Genomic DNA, 22,238 nt, shown 5'->3' on the forward strand with positions numbered 1-22,238 from the left:
TAAGAGGGCCAATAGCCAGGGATGATGGAAGTTGTAGTCTGGAAATATCTGGGGACCCAAGATTGGGGAAGAGTGGTCTAACACTTGTTTAGAGTCTGATGCTGATAACTCCAATGTTGCAGGTTTGATCTCCATATGGGACAGCTGAATATTCCTGCATTGCAGGGGGTTGGACTAGATGATAAACAGGGTCTCTTCTAACTTTATGAAACTGTTATCTAAGCTGGTGGGTACCATCAGAACTTGCAGTATTGGATTTGATAAGTGATTCTGCATTGTGTGACGAAGTACTTTCAGAGTCATCAGCCCCATGAAACACAGAAATGATATAATTATCTTGGTATTATTGGTGTCAGATACCCCCATGTACTTCTCCCAGAAATCAGTCCACCTAGATCAGGAATGGAGAATTGGTGGTTCTCCGGTTATTGTTAGCGGGACGCGGGTGGCACTGTGGGTTAAACCACAGAGCCTAGGGCTTGCTGATCGGAAGGTCGGCAGTTCGAATCCCTGCGACGGGGTGAGCTCCCGTTGCTCTTTCCCTGCTCCTGCCAACCTAGCATTTCAAAAGCACATCAAAGTGCAAGTAGATAAATAGGTACCACTCCAGCAGGAAGGTAAACAGTGTTTCCGTGTGCTGCTCTGGTTCACCAGAAGCGGCTTAGTCATGCTAGCCACATGACCTGGAAGCTGTATGCCGGCTCCCTCGGCCAATCAAGCGAGATAAGCGCCGCAACCCCAGAGTCATCTGTGACTGGACCTAATGGTCAGGGGTCCCTTTACCTTTACAGTGGTACCTCAGGTTAAGAACTTAATTCGTTCTGGAGGTCCGTTCTTAACCTGAAACTGTTCTTAACCTGAAGCACCACTTTAGCTAATGGGGTCTCCCGCTGCTGCCACGCCGCTGCCGCACAATTTCTGTTCTTATCCTGAAGCAAAGTTCTTAACCCAAGGTACTATTTCTGGGTTAGCAGAGTCTGTAACCTTAAGTGTCTGTACCCTGAAGCATCTGTAACCCAAGGTACCACTGTACCTTTACCAGTTATTGTTTGATTCCAGCTGCCATCAACCACAGCCCGCACAGCCAACAGTAAGGGAGAATGAGAACTCTAGTCCAGCAGCAATGCAGATAAAGCCTAGATACCCATAACAGGGATGTTAAATAAACAAGAGATATCTGGCTCACTGCAGCTGGCAATGGAACACTGGAGTAAACGGACTCTGGTGTGATTCAGGGTGGCAATTCTGATGTACCGATCATATACTGATATTTTACGATTTAAGCAATGCAAGTAAGAAAGGTGATGGGGATGATGGATAGGTCTTGGGAGCCTTGACATGGAAGAAGGCAGCTTCCCACATCTCCCCTGAACCCTTGAACTCAGCTGCCCACCCTGTACCCCTCCTCCAGCTTCCAGCTGTGTTGCTTTATGCCACCTCCGCTGCCAAACGGAATTAAGCTCAGTCAAGAGAAGCAGATGTCTGGCATCTGGCACCAAAGCAAAGGTTCGGCGTTTGGCACAAGGGATGGTTGCCTGAGCCAAGGCTCTGAAATATAATTAAATTTGCAGCACCGTGCCAGTGGCTGCCAGTCAAAGTGGCCAGATGTGCCAGAGTGAGAGATGTGCGCTTTCCGCAACCCACCAGAGGGACAACACAACACCTCCTGCCAAATCTCATTTGTGCAACTCCAGGGGAATGGGGCAAAATAACCCTGTGGCTGGCACATAGAAACCAGAGAGGATTGTTCGGCTGGCAGTGTTATTACAAATTTTGACAACAAAGAGGGCCTTCAGTCCATACACGTGCCTTTTTCCTTTGTCTAGACTCATACCTTTTTTGGTGTAAAAATCAGCAATGGTGTGAGAGCTAACATCTATATCTGCAGCATACAGCGCCTGCAGACTCATAAATAATTCTTTGTGCAGAAGGGAAAACAGGAAATGAAGTAAAATACAACTACCTTGTATTGGTCTCTTTTGAGAGCGCCTTTGTATTCTTCCAAGGAGCTGGCAGCAGAGCCAGCTCAAAATATCCATTTTTGATGGGGGGAATTGGATGGGCAACATAAAACAACAAGTTCAACATTAGGTTTTCTTGCAGAAATTTCACACCATCTCCATCTCTGCCTGCAGTAAAGGTCCAGCTGGTGTCTGGTCACATGGCTGGACCCAGTTATCACAGGTGTACTTATAATGATTCCAAAATCAGGCTGTCAAACAGGAATGAGAGTTTTGTTAGAGCATAGGCTAGGCTTCTTCCATGGCCTGCCTGCACGTAATCAATGAGTACCAATGATAGAAAGCAAAGTAGAGCTAAACTAAAGTAACAGATCTTTGCCTAATTACTAAGCTGTGTACTTTACAGCTAACTAACTTGTGCAGTTAGGTAATTTCTAATTACTAAACTGTAGCTAAGGAAGACCCCCAGTGCCAACAGGAAGAAATATATAACGATATAGCAGTAGGCACCCACTATTTATTTTATTTTTTAATTATATACCGCCCTATACTAGAAGGTCTCAGGGTGGTTCACAGAACAAAATCAAAATATAAAACCACAAAATATATAATCAAAATAAAAACAACAACTCAATAACCCTCCCCAAAGCCCCACATTTCATTAATTTATTGCAATTGTTTTTAATATTATATATTTATACACTTTTACAATATTACTAATCTAAAACTCTCAGGATTACCACATTCATCTACCCCTCTTCTGGTTTTCTTGTTTCCACACTATAATATTTATACATTGATTTATATCAGCATATTGTTCATATCTATGCATAGTTCTTTCTATAATCTCATATAGAATGCTCTATCAATTATATGTTGTAAGGTTTATCTCAAACCTGCCAGTGTTCTCATATGTAAACAGTGTTTACACATTTCAAAAGGGCATAGGATGTCAATCAAATCAACCAAAGGCCTGGTTAAAAAGGAACATATTTATCTGGTGCCTAAATGTGTATAATGAAGGTGCGAGGCACACTTCCCTGAGGAGAGCATTCCGTAGACTGGGAGCCACTGCAGAGAAGGCCCTTTATTGTGTTGCCACCCTCTGGACCTCCCGAGGTGGCACCTATAATAAAAGCTCTCCAGAGATTACCACAAAGTTTTGGGGACACTTCTGCTCATTTGGCTAATGCAAATAACTTTACATTCTGTTAACAAAAGCAGGTGCTTGATTGGAACAAGTATACCTGCAGGAACATTCAAGCTCCTCCCTAGAGAGTTCAACCATGCACGCCGCCAACTTGGATGACATCATCTAACATGGCCACATCCATAGTGCAGCCTCCCTAGGAAGCAGCTTGAACATCACCATTTAAAACATGGACAATAAATTGCTTGAGATGAGTGCTGCAAATCAAAGAATAAGCAAGCTGTTTCTTTCTAACTTAAGGGAAATGTAAAGAGTGGGTCGTTTTTGACTCAGCCTCAAAGAAAGCTAGGATATTCAGAGTTACACTGTCTGTAACAGTACATTTAGCTCTCAGGGCTCATTTTCATTGACAATTTCCTCCTTCGTGAATTTCTTTGACCCAGCTTCCCTCCATCTTGGGTCTCCAAAGGTTGTTAGACTACAACTCCCATCATCCCTAGCCGTCATGGCCAGTCACTGGGGATGATGGAAGATGTTGTCTGGCAACATCTGAGGAACTGTCTGGTGCTTCTACTTTATGATCTCAATTGATTTCAATGGAGCTCTGTAAGGCACATATGATTAACCACAATGGAGGTGGCAGAGACAAGAGCCTTTGAGCCTCTGGGAGCCCTTGAATTATACACTCCATTCAACTGCTCTGGTCTGCTTAGATGCAACAGTGGCTAGAAATGGTGGCCCCTCAACTATGGAATAGCCTCAGGGGGACTCACCAGGCACCTACTTTAATGTCTCTTCAGTGCCAGACAGATCCCTTTACGTTCTTCCTGATTTTTTTTTCTTCAAGCTTTTAAAACTGCAGTTTTTAACATCTGCTGCTTTTACATTTTCCGTTTAAATTCTCAATTCTGGTAGCTTTTAATGGGTTTTTATGCTCTTTATTTTTTAAGGTCGATTGCTGCTTGATAATGGTCCTCATCTGTTTTATAATTGCTCAGTGCTGCTGTTATATGGGTTGAGTTTTGGGTTTTGATGTTTTATATTGCATCATGGTCATTTTTATTTTTTTTAAGTGAAGCCCTGGGAGTGATTGTTACTGGTCGCCCTTCATTATTAAATTTCTGTACCTCCTAGATCAGAACTCTCAGGGGAGTTTACAAGTACATCAATACATAAGAAGAATCTTGTTGGATCAGAACAAGAGCCAGCGTAGTGTAGTGGTTAAGAGCGGTAGACTCGTAATCTGGTGAACCGGGTTCGCTTCCCCGCTCCTCCACTTGCAGCTGCTGGGTGACCTTGGGCCAGTCACACTTCTTTGAAATCTCTCAGCCCCACTCACCTCACAGAGTGTTTGTTGTGGGGGAGGAAGGGAAAGGAGAATGTTAGCCGCTTTGAGACTCCTTGGGGTAGTAATAAAGTGGGATATCAAATCCAAACTCTTCTTCTTCATCATCAGGCCAGTCTAGTCCAGCATCTCCTTCTCACAGTGGGCATCTAGATGTTTATAGGAAGCCTGTATGTGTGCAACAGCACACTTGATCCACTAGTGATGTCCAGCAATTGGTCTCCACAGGTACAATTGGAGGTAGAACTTAGTCATGGCTACTGGCCTTAGAAAGCCTTGTTATCCTTCATGAATTTGTCTAATCTTCTTTTTATTTTTATTTTATTTTTAAAACATCTTTATTACATTTTCAAAATTTACAAAAAAAGGAATAAATAACAACAAAAATTGTAAAGAAAATAAAAAACCAAAAAGAAAAAAACATATTTATAAAATACCACATTACTGAAGGAGTACAAACCATGACTTGAATATTCTATACACAAAATTCCTAGAAAGAAGTTACCTTCATATTTCTCTCCCCCCCCCCCTTTTTCATTTCCTTACAGTTACTTTCTTTCTTTTCCACTAAACTGCTTTGAGTCCCTTATAGGTTTGTTGACTTCCCTCTATTTCTTTGCAGTTTCAGTTTTATTATTGCATTTCAATAATCTGCATTCAATTGTTTATCAAAACATTGGGGGGGGGAATCCCCTTTCTGTGAAATTAATTAATGTCTAATCTTCTTTTAATGCCATTCAATATTGGTGGCCATCGCTACAACTCAAGAATTCCTGGGGTCTTGTGAAAGGCACCTTCCCATCCTAAGTGATGGATTAAGATTCAGTGGCCAGCAGGGCCATCTTAAGCAAATTCAGCGCCGTGGTGCAAAGATCCCTCTGGCACCTCTCCCATTTCTAAGAGTTGACCTTTTTTTTAGGGCTGGAGGAGATGGGCAGTTCGATTCCCCGCTCCTCCACATGCAGCTGCTGGGTGACCTTGGGCTAGTCACACTTCTCTGAAGTCTCTCAGCCTCACTCAATTTTCGTCCCACTTTGATTGTGCTACAGTCAAACCTTGGTTGTCAAACATAATCCATCCTGGAAGACCGTTGAATATCCAAAACGTTTGACAACCGGAAACTGAAAGCGAAAGCCTCAATACAATAGGGAAACACAAAACAGAAGCCACGTAGCATGGCCGGCTTCCAAAAATTGTTCAAAAACCAGAGCAGTTACTTCCAGGTTTCCAGTGTTCGGGAGCTGACTGTCACAGTCCTGTCTACGGGCGGTCGAAGTCCCAGCTGAGGACATCAGCCTTGGTCCAGTATATCTGAAGGAGCGTCTCCACCCCCATCGTTCAGCCCGGACACTGAGGTCCAGCACCGAGGGCCTTCTGGCAGTTCCCTCACTGCGAGAAGCCAAGTTACAGGGAACCAGGCAGAGGGCCTTCTCGGTAGTGGCGCCTTCCCTGTGGAACACCCTCCCACCAGATGTCAAAGAGAACAACAACTACCAGGCTTTTAGAAGACATCTGAAGGCAGCCCTGTTTCGGGAAGCTTTTAATGTTTGATGTATTATAGTATTTTAATATTCTTTTGGAAGCCGCCCAGAGTGGCTGGGGAAGCCCAGCCAGATGGGCTGGGTATAAATAATATATTATATTATTATTATTATTATTATTATTATTATTATTATTATTATTATTATTATTATCGGGACCAGGGGCAAGATGGCAAGGTGGAAGCAGGAATGAGAGTCCAGAAGCCAGGGGTCCGAGGGTCAAGAAGCAAGGAGTCACGAAGTCAAGGGTCTGAGGGGTGAGAGTCAAGGAACTGAGGATCACGAAGCAAGGAGCCAAACACAGCAAGGCAGGAAACGTGTTTCTGTGGCAAAGAGCTGACTTTATATCCCTTCCCAGCTCTTGCCACCAGGTGCAGTGAGTTACCAATCAGACTCACCTGTGCAGCCGATCCTTGCCTCTCCAGAACAAACTTAGGAAGGCCCCAGGCCTGCAAAGCCCTACTGGTCACAGGGCCTGGCTCCTGCACACACTCCTGACACTGACACATTCCAAAACGGAGGCATTTGGGAACCGAGGTTTGACTATATATTGCAAGAGTGCTCCTCCAGACATCAGCAATGTGGCCACACTGCCTCAGAGAACAATGAATAAATGAGATGTGGATGGTCTGGTACAATTTCACCACTAGTACATCATTAGTGCAGTAATGATGTGTTGCAAAATACACCTGCAACCCTGCGTGGGGAGGGACAATGTGGAGGGTTTCCTTCCTCCCCCACTGTAACATGGTTTTCAGTGTCAAATAGCAAAGGAGTAGACAGAACCTTCTCTATCCAAGCTAAACATATAAGTGGATTTTAACATTTTATGATGTATAAACAACACCTTGACAGTTATACCTGGCTGGAGGTTTGAGTTCTATGGAAAGCAATAAAAAGCCACACACTTGCCCAAGTTCTACTATTTGTTTGGAGTCCTTTTTATATAAAAAGTACAATAACATTTTCACACTTTCCTTTATAGACACCCTCTCTTCACCCTCTCTGGGCTGTTAAGAAATGTCCGACATAAAGCAGTAGAAACAAAGCCATTTTGGGGAGTATTGGAGGAAAGACATTGTTAATGGTGAATCATGGTTTCTTCCTTGAGTGGAGATGGAAGGTATAAAGCAACTTAAAACAGATAACATTGAAACTGTTTTCTGGGGGGGAAAGGAAAGGAAAAGAGATAAGATATATATTTTGATATGCTTATCTGCACATGGATATATCTGATGGTACTTCAAGAATAACTATGGTTAAAACAAAAGATAGTCTGGCCTGGAATTCACACACACACACTTAAGCGGAATGTATGTTATGTGGTTAATGTGCAAAACAACCAGCTATTGTGCACATTCACCAGGCCTTCTGTTAATCTTAATCTTCATCTCTAACAGGCCTTGGAGAAAGTGTGTGTATATCAAGTGAATTTTGTACATTTTCTGGGCAATATTCACAATCCTCAACAGGACTTAGGAAACCTGCATACTTCAACTTTGTTTTTTGTACATCCTCTGGGCAATGTGCAGATTCTCCAGTTAAACTGCACACGTCTGAACAAGAAAACGAAAATGTTGCTCAGGAATGCGGGAGCAATGGAAAGCACAAGTTCCATGTTCAGCTAGGATGTATATCGCGGATCAGGAAAGGTACGACCTGAGTCAAGAGGAGGCCTGAGTAGTTAATGAGCAAAGTCAGAGACACCTGTTGTGCCTGCAAAAGTGTTGGGGCAGTGACAACACTTGCTTTCCAATCAGTACATATCCCATAACATCTTGCCCACATCCTGGAACTTTTTGTGCCGCAAATGTTCTACTTTATTTATTTATTGTCTTGCTTTTGTTCTGCTCGAGTGCAGCAGCATTGCTCCAGGTGGCAATAATATGATAACATCAGGGAAGCGTCCCAGCGCAACTAATAAAACAGAATGATGTGTGGACGCTCCAGTAAAAACTCGCCACCGATGCCCTATTATTGCATCAATGGCATGTTGCAGAATACACTTCCTTCCCTGCCCGCCTGCAAGAAAACCCAGTCTGGGGAGACCCTATAGAATACAGTCATTCAAGCAAGTCATCAGTGGGGAGAAGAAGCACTGCTACATTTTTGCTCCCCAATTCCCCCCCCCGCCCCATATCCATGCTAAAAGAAATAGTGAAAGGAAGAATAAGATTTAGGAATGATCATTAAAGGGAGCTTTAAAAATAACTTGGATGACATAGTTCAGCTCTATGCACAGTGTAATCTGAAAGGATAATTGGCTTGGATGGTGTGTGTCATTTCAGTTAATTATTTAGCCAACTGGGTAGCTGTGAGTCACACAGAGAAGTAACAGGATGTAGAAGAGGAACAAGGAGACTTTTGCTTCTTGGGGGGGGGGGGAGAGTGGAAAGGAAGGAGGAGGAGATGTAAAGCAGTACAATATTATTTCTCCCACAGAATGAACCTTTCCCAAAGTCTAGGAATAATCCTCCTAATGAACTATGGTACCTGGTGAGATTTATCACCTGGTTTTGAGATCCTCGTTGGTTATTATTTCCGTTACCGGGCGTATGATAGCTGGTCGTTCCTTAGGATGCCAAGTCCTCAAAAAACACCTACTGGTAATATGGCCAAGGAGCAATTGCTCAAGCTGGCATTTAACAAAAGCGGCATTATGGCTGATGAATGAGAGACTGGCTGAGCGGTGTCCTGCACCGAAACTGTTTTCTGAGGTTTGAAAGCAAAGGGAAAGGAATGCAGGTGGAAGGCAGTTACTGCTAATGATCCCATTAGGGGAAAATAAAGCAGAATGGGAACAGGGTCCTCATCACCAAAAGAAAACCCAAACTCATCCAAACCAACCACTTTCTGTGAGTCAGGATCATTCCATGTCTAGCACCACACAATCTCTATCTACACACACACACACACACAGTGTGTAGCTTACTCAATGCAGACCACAATATATTGCAAGCTGATAGGAGACACAGAGCTCATCAGGGCTTCCGGGAGATGGCGTGAGATATGAGGCCATAAGAATAGCCCAGATGGATCGGCTGAAAGACTGATGTAATTCAGTATTTTAGTTGCAAAGTGGGCAACCAGATGTCTGTTCCCAGCAACTTGCATTCAGAGCCAGAGGGCCACTGACAGTGGTGGTAAATCTATGCAGCCATTGAGGACGTTGCAATTATGGTTAAATACATTTCTGTCCCGCCTTCCTGGGATTCAATGTGACTTGACAACGTTGAAAAAACAACGTTGTAAAATGCAACGTAATAAAAAGAAACTAGGTAAAAGCATTAAGTTCAAATTTGTCGGAACGCACTTGAAACCGGCAGTTGAAACACAGTTTGCCCTGACAGCAAACCAGAGATCAGCGTCATTTGCACCTTAGTTTTCAAGGGAAGGTCTCAGCCCAGCAGTGGAAGGGTAACAAAGAGGGAGCTGGTCTAACCTCTCTTGGGAGGGAGTTCCAGAATATGGGAGGAGCCACAGAAAAGGTCTCTTGTGTCATCACCCACCATACCTCTAATGTTGATGGGATTGAGAGGAGGTGCTCTCCCAAAGGTCTAATAATAATAATATTTCCCCAGCCACTCTGGGCAGCTTCCAACAAAGATTAAAAACCCATTAAAATGTCACACATTAAAAACTTCCCTGAACAGGGCTGCCTTCAGATGTCTTCTAAATGTCAGGTAGCTGTTTATCTCTTTGACATCTGATGGGAGGGCGTTCCACAGGGCGGGTGCCACTACTGAGAAGGCCCTCCACCTGGTTCCCTGTAACTTTGCTTCTTGCAGTGAGGGAACCACCAGAAGGCCATTAGCACTTGATCTCAGCATCCGGGCAGAACAATGGGGGTGGAGACGCTCCTTCAGGTATACAGGGCCGAGGCCGTTTAGGGCTTTAAAGGTCAGCACCAACACTTTGAATTGTGCTCGGAAATGTACTGGGAGCCAATGTAGGTCTTTCAAGACTGGTGTTATGTGGTCTCGGCGGCCGCTCCCAGTCACCAGTCTAGCTGCTGCATTCTGGATTAGTTGTAGCCACTGATAGCATCTTCCATGACTTTGTCCAGTCCTGCTTTTAAGCTATCCAAGTTAGTGGCCATTTCTACATCAACAGAGAGCGAATTCCACCATTTGGACATTCCCTGTGTGAACAAGGGCTATTGTGGTGCCAGTATATTTTCTTTAGGGAGGAGGGGTTTTCCTCAACATCATGTCACACTCTAGTGTGACCAACATCTGGGATTAAGGGAAAGGGCTTCCAGTTGAAAGGGCGATGCTCCCAGGCATTCCCTGGGCCCCAGCATCATTCTCTTTAGAAATTATGTATTAACAGCTGTAATGAACCCTTTCAAACTGTTTACATTTTATTTTAAAAATAGTCCCAGAGGTTGTAAAAAGGAGCGGGGGAAGAGGGGCGGGGTGGGCAGAGGAACGAGACAAGGTTCTCTTTCAAGAGCCAGGATGTACAAATGGGCTCTGATTCCAACTCTGGGATGTGCCAAATGTTAATAGAGCTTTTTTCTTCTTTTTTTGCAAAAGGAGCATATCTCGAGAGTCAATATAAGCCGTGCCCGACACAAAGAGCAGCCTTTCATGCAGTACCCATCCTACCTTGGCAGGAACCACTAAAGCAATCTGCTGTATGGCTTAAGCTATTCTCGCACAAAAGGCCCTCTGTGTAGCTGGAAGATAAAAATCCACTTCAGTTTGTTAACAACATTATTTAACCTCTTGATCTCTTCCCTCTGCACTCCACTCCCAATAAGAATTGAGCAGGGTTGGGGGGGTGTATTGGTGGGGGGAGTGTTTCTCGAATAAGGGTTTTTCAAATATCGTGCAGCTTGTTTTGGGAGCTCAACTCACTGCTAATTGAGGGTTGCCCTTCTATATTTATTTTACTTCCATGGATGAATCGCACCCCATAGACACAGCATCAAATAGAGTTCCCCACCCCCATTGCATCTGAATATTTTATTTCAAGGTCAAACTAATAAAACCACCAATAGTTGAGGAAAGGAGAATCTCACTTCTAATGCAATCATGTTCTTAGGGTGAGCAGCAGGAAATCTGCGACTAAATCACCCTCTGGGTGGTTTGGTCTACAATACCCATCAGCCACAGCTGGCATGACCAGTGACCAGGGATGATGGGAATTGTAGTCCAATAACACATGGAATGGAAGTGAGAGCTGGACCATAAAGAAGGTTGATCGCCGAAGAATTGATGCTTTTGAATTATGGTGCTGGAGGAGACTATTGAGAGTCCCGTGGACTGCAAGAAGATCAAACATGTCCATTCTGAAGGAAATCAGCCCTGAGTGCTCACTGGAAGGACAGATCCTGAAGCTGAGACTCCAATACTTTGGCCACCTCATGAGAAGAGAAGACTCCCTCGAAAAGACCCTGATGCTGGGAAAGATGGAGGGGACAAGGAGAAGGGGATGACAGAGGACGAGGTGGTTGGACAGTGTTCTCGAAGCTACCAACATGAGTTTGACCAAACTGCGGGAGGCAGTAGAAGACAGGAGGGCCTGCCATGCTCTGGTCCATGGGGTCACGAAGAGTCAGAAACGACTAAACAACAACAATGCATGGAACTTTGCAGGCTTCTCACGTGGGGCAACTGTGCACAAATCTGTGCATTCCAGGTCTGGAAGCGACCGAGAAAGATGCAAAGAGTTAACCCTAACTCAAACAAAATGCTATTTTACTTAGGAACTCTGTCTTGCAGCCAGCGATGATGACTGCCCAGGCATAGGACCATCTTGTCATAAGGAAGAGACTCATCACTTGGCCCGTTGACAGGAATACTTCCAGATATGAAGGTCTATTGATCTTGAGCTCCAGGAAATATAGCGGTCCATTTATTCCATCAAGTCAAGCATCCTGTCTCCTGGCGTGTGGTGCCTACTTGAGGAGAAAAAAAAGGATAAAAGCAAATCAATACTCTAGTAGCCAGCTGTGCATTACTGGAATGGGTGTTGAACTGCTGTTTCGCTCCCAGCTTTGGACGCCAAATGATAAACTCCTGTGCCATCAGCTCTTCTCGGCTGCACTCATTGAAAAAAAGGAACATTCATTTAATTCCGTTCCATTGTTTCCCTCGCTGCTGAAAGGCTTACGACTCACAGAAGGCTGCAGAGCAGCGGTTCATAGGTCGGAAGTGGCTGAACTGTGGCACAGATGCCACACATTTCACAGGCAGCAAGAGTTTGTGGCCTACCTGGAGGGGAGCTGGTAGACCTGTGAGTTGGCTGTGCACAGTGTAGACAATACTTTGCACCAGGGGTGCCAACTTGAATGAAATATTATGGGGGCCCAGGTAAGTCCTGCCCCACATAATAAATCACATAAAGAAATGCACACACACCATTTAAATGGGAATGTCTATCAACTTTGTGGGGGCCCGGCCCCCTCAAATATTTTATTGTGGGGGCGGAGCCCCCACAGCTCCTAGGAGTTGGCTCCTATCGCTTTAGCAGGAAGGTAAACAGCATTTCCATGCACTGCTCTGGTTCGCCAGAAGCGGCTTAGTCATGCTGGCCACATGATCCGGAAGCTGTACACCGGCTCCCTCAGCCAATAAAGCGAGATGAGCGCCGCAACCCCAGAGTCGGCCACGACTGGACTTAATGGTCAGAGGTCCCTTTACCTTTTTAAGGAGTCTCAAAGCGGCTAACAATCTCCTTTCCCTTCCTCCCCCACAACAAACACTCTGTGAGGTGAGTGGGGCTGAGAGACTTCAGAGAAGTGTGACTGGCCCAAGGTCACCCAGCAGCTGCACGTGGAGGAGCAGGGAATCGATTCCGGTTCACCAGATTACGAGTCCACTGCTCTTAACCACTACACCACCCTGGGCAGGGGTAGACAGCTGCCTGCAGCTCCAGCCTCTCACCCATGCTGGCATCAGAAGAGCCTCAAGTGCAGAGGAGGGAGGAGGATAGGTCAGGTTGGCGTGGCAGAGGAGGCCAATTGGTAGCAGACCTGCACCAATTGTGCTAGACCTGCGGGCAGCAACTGAGGAACACCAGCGAGAGAGAAAGAAGGAGGAGACGAGGGAGATAGATGAGGTCTTTCCTTCCCTGTTCTCTCTATTGTCACTCGCCCCAGGCAGGGCTCCTCATCAGGCACTCCAACAGGGACACACCTGCAATTCTGAGTTGGCTGAGATCAAATACAGGAAGAAAGGCATCCCGTTTGAAGTGCAGATAGGACAGGGGGCAGAAACAGGTTGATTCTATTCTTCTAGGGACGAGTGGCAACCTTAACTGCCATGCAGGCTTGAGACCGTAGGAATTAAAGATGCTGATCATTTCAGAGAGAGAGAGAGAGAGAGAGAGAGAGAGAGAGAGAGAGAGAGAGAGAGAGAGAAAGAGAGAGAGAGAGATGTGCAAAAAAAGCACCGTGGATGGAGCAAGCTTGTTCTGGCAAACGGCGTTGCAAAGCTTTGAGTCTCATATGTTGACCTTTTCGTGGTGTGTGTGTGTGTGTGTGTGTGTGTGTGTGTGTGTGGTGCACTTTGAGCACATTTCCAGCTCCAGCGTTGCAATCCAATCTTTGCAGCGAATATTTAAAAATGCCTTGGCAAGCCTTTGTCCAAATTCCAAGGCTGGGTTCTTTGAAATCACGGCAAAACTCTCTCTCCAGGGAGGCATCATACGGAGAGAGCTATCTTTGCAGCTCACCCTTCAATGCACTTTGAACAAGCAACTGCTTTTACTGTAAGCATGTTATTCACGGTCTCTTTTGAAAAGCAAGAGATAGGACCCTGGAAAACGATGTATTGATTTTTCTACCACTTCTTCCCTGTCCTTGTTTCAATCACAGCTGGTTTGAATGGCTTTCATTTTTAGCAATGACATGAGATTCTTCAGGAGTAAGCAGGAATGTGTGTGCGCGCGAGAGACAGAGAGGGAGGGGGCAGCTTTAGAGATTCCCAACTTAAATAACATCACTGCTCAATTTAAGCTTTGGAGGAGAAGAAGAAAATACTATTGATGTTTTTAATAGGCCTTTGGAGCAGCTATTGGAGGGTTGATAATAGCTACAGTGTGTTGGACTCGCGGGCCATTTTGTTCCTCCTCCTGTACATGCTTTAACGACAAATGGTTTAAACCTTGGCTCGCTCTGCTTCTCTGGATCAAAGGTCTCCAGAACATGAAAGCTTTTTGCTCTCAATATTTAAGGAAGGAAAGGTGGCAGGGGAGTCAATGGATGTATTTTGTACATAAGGAGTGGGGTGTGTTAGGAGCTATCCCATCTAATAATGATTTCCACCTCCTGCTCCATCTCGTCCTGTGTTTAAATCAGGAGTGGGGGAACTCAATCCCCCTGGGTCCATCACTTTAAGCCATGGGATTCTCCTGAGGACATACTCCCTTCTCTCTACACCCTTTTGAGAGACGAGGGGACGCGGGTGGTGCTGTGGGTTAAACCACAGAGCCTAGGACTTGCCGATCAGAAGGTCGATGGTTCGAATCCCCGCAACGGGGTGAGCTCCCATTGCTCGGTCCTTGCTCCTGCCAACCTCGCAGTTCGAAAGCATGTCAAAATGCAAGTAGATAAATAGGTACCACTCCGGTGGGAAGGTAAACGGCGTTTCCGTTCGCTGCTCTGGTTTGCCAGAAGCGGCTTAGTCATGCTGGCCATATGACCCGGAAGCTGTATGCCGGCTCCCTCGGCCAATAAAGCGAGATGTGTGCCGCAACCCCAGAGTCGGTCACGACTGGACCCACTGGTCAGGGGTGCCTTTAGCTTTACCTTAGGCTGAGAGACTGGTCCAAGGTCACCCGGTGAGCTTTGTGGCTGAGTCCAGTATTCTAACCAGTATACAGTGGTACCTTGGTTCTCAAACTTAATCTATTCCAGAAGTCCGTTCCAAAACCAAAGCGTTCCAAAACCAAGACATGCTTTCCCATAGAAAGTCATGCAAAACTGATCAATCTGTTCCAGACTTTTATAAACAACCCCTAAAACAGCAATTTAACACGAATTTTACTATCTAATGAGATCATTGATCCATAAAATGAAAACAATAACCAATGTACTGTACTATAAAATATATAAGACAGTATTGTAGATGACAAAAATTAAAATTCTTTTTTTTTCTTCTTACCTGCACTGATGATAGTCTTTGTTTGGATGGGGGGGCTTTCATCCATTTCCGCAGTCACACAATCAATCAATCAATCAGTAGCTGAACTGGGTTCCACATAGTCACAAAAACAGATTATCCGAAAAAGCCTCAAAAACAAAAGCGCCAAACTTAATCCATTCCGGAAGTCCGTTTGACTTCCGAAATGTTTGAAAACCAAGGTGCAGCTTCTGATTGGTGCAGGCGCCCCGGAAACAATAGCCGACAGCTGCATCGGACGTTTGGCCTCTGAAAAATGTTCGAAAACCGAAACACTTTCGGGTTTTCGGTGTTTGGGAACCAAGGCGTTTGAGTACCAAGGTACCACTGTGCTGGCTCCTTGGGAGATCTGTGGGATGAACAGTCTTGGGTGGCTGATGTTTCAGTTTCTTCTCTCAAACAATCTGGGCTCCCACTTCTGGGAGTGGAGTCTGGTAACTCCTCTTCCTCAGAGGGGCATGAGCAGGGTTTCACACCCCCTGAAATCCTACCCGAATCAACCCCGCATAGCTGCCCTGGGTTATGAACCACCAGGGCTTCAAGACGGAGCATATCCACCCATACTATTATTATTTTTAGATAGCAACATATTGATTTTCCGAAAAGAAAAAACAATAATACGAAAAGAAAATGAAAACAAAACTATACAAAACAAATTGACTTCCCTCTAGTCTCTTCCTTGGTTCCATTATTTATCAATATACCACATATCCATTGCTCAGTTTGAAACCTTATTTAAATTTCTTATCATCCTTTCATGACAAAATTACAAGTAGTTTTCAAACCCTGCTAATGTATTAACCTGTGTACAATGCTTCTGTATAAAGTGGTACCTCGGGTTAAGTACTTCATTCGTTCCGGAGGTCCGTACTTAACCTGAAACTGTTCTTAACCTGAAGCACCACTTTAGCTAATGGGGCCTCCTGCTGCCGCTGTGCCGCTGGAGCACGATTTCTGTTCTCATCCTGAAGCAAAGTTCTTAACCTGAAGCATTATTTCTGGGTTAGCGGCGTCTGTAACCTGAAGCGTATGTAACCAGAGGTACCACTGTATATGGAATAAACATCTTCCGTTCTTCCTCAAATTCGTTGTTGTCTCCTCCTCTTAGTTTCATTGTCAGTTTTGCCATTTCAGCATAGTCCATTCATTTAACTTGCCAATCTTCTTTAGCAACCCCACCCATACTAAGTCTTTCCCAGGTATGGTGGAGTTCTGCCAGCCATTGGTTCTCCCCAACAGGAATGGCCTTAGCCATTTCCTGTTGTAACCCAGGAAACAAAAGCCTTTTCCCGGCTGTGGCTCCAGGTCTGACCATTGACTCCTGCATTGATTCCTAGACCTCTTTGGATGGCTGTCTGAATGTGAAAGGACCCTAGGCAGTGATTCGGCCCGGAGGCCTGTATCAGAGAGGTCACTCAGAAATCAGACTGGGTTACCTTGAGAGAGCTGTTCCGAACATTTCCTAGCTTTGCCTCCTTTTACTACTGCGGCTGTTCTTTTTATTTCTCTTCAGTGCATTCAGCTGGAAGCTAATATTTCCTTGCTGACTGTCAGCTCTTTTCCCTTCCACCCCATAATACAGGGTCATCTCTGAAAAGCTCTGAAGGTTTGACTCACAAGCAAGGAGCAAAATTTGTTTCAGGTTTTAATGTTCCCCAGTAGGAAAATGCTTGGCAAAGTACTTTGTTATGAGAATATAAAATCCATTTCCAGAATGAACAAGGGGATTGTTTTTGTTTGTTAGCACTGGGAAGCTAGCGAGCAAAGAGCCAGGGCAAGCCAGAAAACAGGCCAGATCATGCTTTATTTTCATTTCTGCCACCATCTAACTCTTCCTGTCCCCCCCCCCTTCCTTTTTTGTTCCCAGCTGCAGAGAGGAAACCAATCTTAAGAATTAACGTGTGCAACCTAGAAACCCCAAAGCGCAGAGCTGCAATCCTCTGTCCACAGATAATAAAGAAGTTAAAGTGGAACCTCGACTTACGTATGGCTCTACTTATGTACGATTCCAGTTACAACCTTCAGTAGGTGCTTCGACTTATGAAATTTCCTCTAAATACGAACAGAGGCCTTGCCAGCAGCCTGGAGCTTGCCCGGCTGGCTTTGGAGCAGTGCTGGGGCGTCCGCCACCAGGGAGAGGGCCCCCATCCCACCTCCGAAGCTGTGGAAGAGGTGCCGCCTACAAGAGGCACAGCAGGGCTTACTGCAGCCCCAAACCCCACCGAGGAACTAACCTGAGGAAGTCCAGAGAAGAACCTGGCCTGGCAAGAAAAAAAAGGTGACCCTGGCTGAAGTGAATCATCTCTTTACTGACCCTTGCCCCTCCCCCAGCTTGCAGCCAGGTAAGCTGGACTAGATGACCCTTGGAGTCCCCCCCAACTCTACAATTCTGTGATTCTATGAGACCAAGAGAGAGGGAGGGGGAAATAAACTTCACGTTGGTATAACAAAAGTTCTGTGTGCAGACCTTTTACTAAATACATGGAGCCATGATCCCACTCCTGCTCTGCACGTTGGGTTCAAGGAAATATATCAGAGCAGAATTCCTGGATGCTAAGATCCAAGTTTGTGGCAAGTGCTCTTTGGTGAGAGAATCCCAGATTTCAAAAAGTTCCTCCCAAGGTTTCCCTCTTTCCCCAGCATAGGAAAAGACCACTTATTTGGTGAGTTAAAAAATGGTTTACTTACAAACTCTCCAATGGTCAGATTCATGTGTTTTTCCATACATCAGAAAAGTTGCACAGGCAGTAAAACATAGCTCAGTTACAAAGTGGTAAGTAAAGGTAAAGGGACCCCTGACCACTAGGTCTAGTCGTGACCGACTCTGGGGTTGCGGTGCTCATCTCACTTTATTGGCCGAGGGAGCCAGCATACAGCTTCTGGGTCATGTGGCCAGCATGACTAAGCCACTTCTGGTGAACCAGAGCAGCACATGGAAATGCCGTTTACCTTCCTGCCAGAGCGGTACCTATTTATCTACTTGCACTTCATGCTTTCAAACTGCTAGGCGAGCAACGGGAGCTCACCCCATCGCAGGGATTCGAACCCCCGACCTTCTGATTGCCAAGTCCTAAGCTCTGTGGTTTAACCCACAGCACCACCCGCATCCCTTAGACTCCTTAGGATAGTGATAAAGTGGGATATCAAATCCAAACTCTTTTTCTTCTTCTGCCCATCTATGTGAGTCGAGGGGAAGAGCAGGGCCAGGGTGGTGAGGGAGGCAGGAAACTGAATGCGGGGAACCCCCCTCCACAAGGGTTGTTGTTTTTGTTTTGCTTTTTGCATCATGAGTGTGTGTGTGCCTCCCAGTCCTGTATTTTGCCCAACCAAAGGCGGCAACCCTAGTATTTGAGCCTTTGCCCCATAGAGCTCACTCATATTGCACAAGGGAAATATTTTTATTTTATCATTGCATTTCTTTCGCCCATAGCTCCAAGACACTCAGGGCGGCACACAAGAGTTCTTCCCCTCCCCATTTTATCCTCACAAGAACCCAGCAAAGGATGAGAATAGATCACTGGCCCAAAGTCACCCAGTGAATGAGCTTCAACCTATTAAATGTCAGGAGGGCATTGTTTGCAGAAGGCAAGATGGACTGATGGAAGCCTTGCATTATGGGAGAACATAGAGAGCTGCCTTGTATGGAGTCAGGCCATTGGTCCATCTAGGTCAGTATTGTCTACACCAGGTATGTCCAACTGGTCGATCGCGATCTACCGGTCAATTGTGGTGTGTCTGTGGTCGATCATGGTCGATCACAGGATCCTTATTGATCGCTCCACCCCCAAAAAACCAACTTTGGTGAAGCTTCATCCCAAAAAGTTCAACAACTCCGATCAATCCAATGGGTAGATCACTGCCAGTTTATTTATAGTGGGAGTAGATGGCAGTCCCAAGCTGGACATGCCTGGTCTACACAAACAAACAGCAACGCTCCAGAGTTTCAGACAGGAGTCATTCCCACCTGAAGATTCTGGGGATTGAATCCTGGAACCTGGTAGATGCTCTACCACTGAGCTATGGTTCAGTTGCCAGGATTGATGCCTCCCACATACACTGCATCAGGAATATTTTGGCCATCACAGGGCAGGACTGAGTCGCAACAAAGATATGCTCTCCCAAGGTCACATTCCCAGCACACTCACATTCCTGCCTCAGTGACATCTACACTGGCTTGGTCATGACCACAAAATGGAAGATCCCTAAGGCTGTGCTCTACAGGAAGCTGGCTTCAGGCACCAGGCCTGTTTGCAGACCACTTCTGCATTACAAAGATGTCTGCAAACATGGCATGAAGACTGGCAACATTCATCCCGCCTCATGGGAACCCCTTGCAGATGACTGCAGCACCTGGAGACAATCAGTCAAGTTGTGTATCCACAGGGTGACCAGAGAAGGAATGACCACTGGGAGGAATGCAGAAAGAAGAAACATCATGGGCCATCTGCAGCAGCACAACCAAATGTCTTTATCTTCCCCAGCTGCAACAAAACATGTCTCTCTCATATTGATCTCTACAGTCACTTCACATACTGTAACTCTCCAACGGTTTGGCTTCACTCCCAAAGGTGCACCTCTCCATATGATCTTACATAACTCAGTTGGTAGAGCATGAGATTCTTAATCTCAGGATTGTGGGTTTGAGTCCCACATTGGGTGAAATATTCCTGCTGTGATGGCCTGGGACTCGGGCTCGGACTCGGAGCTGGAGGAGTCTCAGTACTCACCAGATCCTCTGCCTCAGGCGGCATCTGAACCGAGTCTGGGGCCTGATTCTGAAGATCCCCAGTCTGTGCAGGTTCCCCTGCAACAAGCACCTGCTGGGCCGAGTCAGGGGCCTGAGCCTGCCCTGGCTCCAGATGCAGGGATGACCCCATTGCCTCCAGCTGGGCCATCACTTACAGCTGCTCCACTACCAGTTGGGTCAGGAGAGGCTGAGGCAGCCCCTGGGTCTAGTAACCCACCGACATCTCCCGAGCTGCAGAAACTGAGAGAAGGAGGTCTGAGAGAAGGAGAGACCTGAGTACTCGCAGGAGGAGTGCTGGCCTTCGGGCGAGACAGGGAGGTGAGTCACCGGGGGATCAGGACCGGCCGTTACCCCGTCAGAGATAAAAGGCTGCTGGACCCCGCCCCAGGTTGCGGGAGCAGCATTGCTGCTTGCTGGAACCTGCCTGAGACCTTGTGCCTGACCTAGCCTGGTTTCCTTCCTTGGCCCTGTTGGACTGGCTCCTCGCGGAATCCTTGGATTTGGGACCAGACCTGGAACGCGTGTGTCAGAGCTGCTCCCAGATCCTAGCTCCCAGAGGATCACGCTAGCCAGCGTTCACTTTATAAAAGTCTTTATTGAGTTACAGTTTCCATTTTCAAGCTGCCGCGTGCAGCTCTACGTCTTATAAGCTAGACCGGCGAAGCTCCGTCTGAGTCTCCGCCCCCTGTACACCAACTTAATACCCTAGCCTTACTCCACCTTTTCCGCCTGACCGTTCTTCTCTGGGTCCCTCTGCCCCCCATGGTCTCTTCCTTCCTGGACTCTTCTGACGCTGACCCCCCGGACCCTTCTGTCTCCTTGCGTCGGGCTTTAGGACCTGGCTCCCTTTCCGGGCTGCTTACTGCGCCGCCTTCCTGTGCATTTGAACTTGGCGCGCGCGCCCAACCTTCCACTTTCCGCTTGACCGTTTCTTCGCTCCCCGATGGAGGTGTGGCCACTCCTGACTCATGCCCTCCCCCCTGCTGCGAGCTGCCAGAGCTCGATACCTGGCGCCCTTCCTCTCCACTGCGCTCTGTTGGTGACGCTGGCCCCGATTTCCAACTGCTGCCCTCTGAACCCCCTCTGGACCCTTCTTCCTGGGGTGTCCCCCTAGGCTCCCCCCTTGCTCTGGCCACTGGCGCCCCTTTCTGTGAATCTTCTGATTCACTGGAAAGACTGGGAGATCTCGGGTCGTTGTCCTCACTCATCTTTTCTTCGGACTCCTCCCCCTCGCTCTCTGTTTCCTCCCTTGCCCTCGCCTCTGCTCCTGAACCCCTGACAGCGTGGCTTGGGTTAACCCCCGGGCCCAGCACACCTCCATTGCAGGGGGTTGCATTAGATGGCTCTCATGGTCCCTTCCAACTCTACAGTTCTATGATTCTATGATTGTTTCCTGAGACAAGTGTGCATGCATGCACTCAACAACACCACTGAACTCCCAGTTTACAACCTGTTTCCTGGTATAGAACTGTAGACCCCGAGGAGGCCTGAACTGTACACACCTGAGGGCAGACTCCTGCTGACCCACGTCTATATGTGACACATCTCCATGGCTTAGTGGTAGAGCGTCTGCTTTGCATTCAGAAGGTCCCAGGTTTGATCCCTGTCATCTCCAGGTAGAGCTGTCAGCCCAGGAGATCCACTGCCAGTCAGTGCAGAGACATTACTGAGCCAGATGGATCAATGGTCTGACTCTGTATCAAAAGGCAGCTTCCTGTCTTTCCGGGCAGCACCCGCAGTCAGGAAAACAACAGTTCGTTCCCTTCCTGTGAAGAAGCACAATGATTTTTATGCCTCTGCACTTCTGTCCCAAGGAGAAGCTCCTCGTGCAACCAAGCGTCTTGATGGATGATCACAGAGAATGATTGCAGTGGGCTCCATGAGGCCCCCTTTCATCACAGTTATGGCTAGAGAGTTGCAAGAGCCTTTCTGGAAATGAGGACTGGAAATCATAAGAACACTTTATACGGCACAATTTTATTTAGGGGAAGGCTGCTTGAAGCATGAAATAAGGGACTTCAGGAGGAAGTGATAAACAAAAGGAAGGCGTCATGTAATAGTTTAGTTCCAGCTCGGTGTTTTCTGTGTGTGGCATTTTTTGTATTCTTCTTCAGTAGGGACTGGGAAACCTCAGACTTGGGGGGTTTATGTGGCCCTCCAGTGCTCTCTGTCTGGCCCTTGGCACTCTCCCCAGGCCATGCCCCTTACTGCCTCTGCTCCTCACCTCGAGAGTTGTTGCCTCTCCAGAATGTGTCATTCAACTCTGAATGCTTGTGAAATGCTCTCTCCAGGGAGGACAAATTCATGGAGTCGAGGTCTACTAGCGATGATGGTTGGTGGCACTGTGGTCTAAACCACTGAGC

This window comes from Podarcis liolepis (assembly GCF_965112155.1).
Source record: "Podarcis liolepis genome assembly, chromosome: 11".
Taxonomy (NCBI): domain Eukaryota; kingdom Metazoa; phylum Chordata; class Lepidosauria; order Squamata; family Lacertidae; genus Podarcis; species Podarcis liolepis.